Genomic DNA, 3,107 nt, shown 5'->3' with positions numbered 1-3,107 from the left:
TTTTATTGGAACAGATTTGTGAACCCAGCATAGGTCGCCAGCTAAGATAGATGGTGATACTCAAACACCTGAATCAGAACAGTCAGACATGTCACACCCTGAACAGAGATTTTCATGTGTATTGAAAACTTCTTGTTTGCTTCATGTTTGCAGCTTTGTGCAGCTATCATTGGGGGGATTCTCTCCTGGACAGGTGCTTTATGTCTTTGCAGCTGTGTAATGTGGGGCCCAACAAGGATTCATCTGACACATTACATATGCACAATCATGTTCTCCCCAGAATTGGAAGGGTGTTGAGATTCATAAGGATGGGAGCCAATTAAAATTGCTTTTCCATTTTTTTCCTAAGGATTTCATTCTGAAAACATTGTATAAGACATTTCAGAAAGAGCTGTTGAGAGAGAATAGCAGTTTCTTCCAGTGGTGACCAACTCGAAAACTTTCTTTTTTATTAGCCTTTATTTCTTCCTTGTTTTATTCACCTGGTCCTCTATACATTTTCCTTACATATTTTACTTCAATATTTTTATTTTTTTAATTTATTTTTTTCTATTTTCTTATTAGTTGTTCAAAACATTACAAAGCTCTTGACATATCATATTTCATACATTTGATTCAAACGGATTATGAACTCCCATTTTTACCCCGTATACATATTGCAGATTCACATCGGTTACACATCCACTTTTTTACATACTGCCTTACTAGTGTATGTGGTATTCTGCTGCCTTTCCTATTTCTACTATCCCCCCTCCCCTCCCTTCCCTCCACTCCCCTCTTCTCTCCCTACCCCATTTACCATATTTAATTTCTCTCTCTTGTTTTTTTCCCCTTTCACCTCACTTCCTCTTGTATGTAATTTTGTATAACAATGAGGGTCTCCTTCCTTTACCATGCAATTTCCCTTCTCTCTCTCTTTCCCTCCCCCCTCTCGTCCCTGTTTAATGGTGATCTTCTTCTCATGATCTTCCTCCCTATTCTGTTCTTAGTTGCTCTCCTTATATCAAAGATGACATTTGGCATTTGTTTTTTAGGGATTGGCTAGCTTCACTTAGCATAATCTGCTCTAGTGCCATCCATTTCCCTGCAAATTCCATAATTTTGTCATTTTTTAGTGCAGAGGTATACTCCATTGTGTATAAATGCCACATTTTTTTAAATCCATTCATCTATTGAAGGGCATCTAGGTTGGTTCCACAGTCTAGCTATTGTGAATTGTGCTGCTATGAACATCCTTGTAGCAGTATCCCTATAATACGCTCTTTTAAGGTCTTTAGGGAATAGTCCAAAAAGTGGAATAGCTGGGTCAAATGGTGGTTCCATTCCCAGCTTTTCAAGGAATCTCCATACTGCTTTCCAAATTGGCTGCACCAATTTGCAGTCCCACCAACAATGTACAAGTGTACCCTTTTCCCCACATCCTCGCCAGCACTTGTTGTTGTTTGACTTCATAATGGCTGCCAATCTTACTGGAGTGAGATGGTATCTTAGGGTGGTTTTGATTTGCATTTCTCTGACTGCTAGAGATGGTGAGCATTTTTTCATGTACTTGTTGATTGATTGTATGTCCTCCTCTGAGAAGTGTCTGTTCAGGTCCTTGGCCCATTTGTTGATTGGGTTATTTGTTTTATTATTGTCTAATTTTTTGAGTTCTTTATATACTCTGGATATTAGGGCTCTATCTGAAGTGTGAGGAGTAAAGATTTGTTCCCATGATGTAGGCTCCCTATTTACCTCTCTTATTGTTTCTTTTGCTGAGAAAAAACTTTTTAGTTTGAGTAAGTCCCATTTGTTGATTCTAGATATTAACTCTTGTGCTATGGGTGTCCTATTGAGGAATTTGGAGCCCGACCCCACAGTATGTAGGTCGTAGCCAACTTTTTCTTCTATCAGATGCCGTGTCTCTGATTTGATATCAAGGTCCTTGATCCATTTTGAGTTAAGTTTTGTGCATGGTGAGAGAACGGTATTCAGTTTCATGTTGTTGCATATGGATTTCCAGTTTTCCCAGCACCATTTGTTGAAGATGCTATCCTTCCTCCATTGCATGCTTTTAGCCCCTTTATCAAATATAAGATAGTTGTAGTTTTGCGGATTGGTTTCTGTGTCCTCTATTCTGTACCATTGTTCCACCCGCCTGTTTTGGTACCAGTACCATGCTGTTTTTGTTACTATTGCTCTGTAGTATAGTTTGAAATCTGGTATCACTATACCACCTGATTCACACTTCCTGCTTAGAGTTTCTTTTGTTATTCTGGGTCTTTTATTTTTCAATATGAATTTCATGATTGCTTTATATATTTCTACAAGAAATGCCATTGGAATTTTGATTGGCATTGCATTAAACCTATAGAGTACTTTTGGTAATATCGCCATTTTGATGATGTTAGTTCTGCCTATCCATGAACAGGGTATATTTTTCCATCTTCTAAAATCTTCTTCTATTTCTCTCTTTAGGGTTTTGTAGTTTTCATTGTATAAATCCTTCACCTCTTTTGTTAGGTTGATTCCCAAGTATTTTATTATTTTTGAGGATATTGTGAATGGAGTGTTTTTCCTCATTTCCATTTCAGAAGTTTTGTCACTGATATACAGGAATTCCTTTGATTTATGCGTGTTGATTTTATATCCTGCCACTTTGCTGAATTCATTTATTAGTTCTAGTAGTTTCTTTGTAGACCCTTTTGGGTCTTCTAGGTATAGAATAATATCATTCACAAATAGTGATAATTTAAGTTCTTCTTTTCCTATTTTTATGCCTTTAATTTCTTTCATCTGTCTAATTGCTCTGACCAGTATTTCAAGAACTATATTGAATAGAAGTGGTGATAAAGGGCATCCCTGTCTTGTTCCAGATTTTAGAGGAAATGCCTTCAATTTTTCTCCATTCAGAATGATGCTAGCCTAAGGCTTAGCATAGATAGCTTTTACAATGTTGAGGTAAGATCCTGTTATCCCTAGTTTTTCTAGTGTTTTGTACATAAAAGGATGCTGTACTTTGTCGAATGCTTTTTCTGCGTCTATCAAGATGATCATATGGTTTTTATCTTTAAGTCTTTTGATATGGTGAATAACATTTTTGATTTCCATATATTGAACCATCCTTG

Source organism: Spermophilus citellus (genome assembly GCF_964194105.1).
Source record: "Spermophilus citellus genome assembly, chromosome: 9".
NCBI classification, from domain to species: Eukaryota; Metazoa; Chordata; class Mammalia; order Rodentia; family Sciuridae; genus Spermophilus; species Spermophilus citellus.
This window is presented reverse-complemented; position numbering follows the sequence as displayed.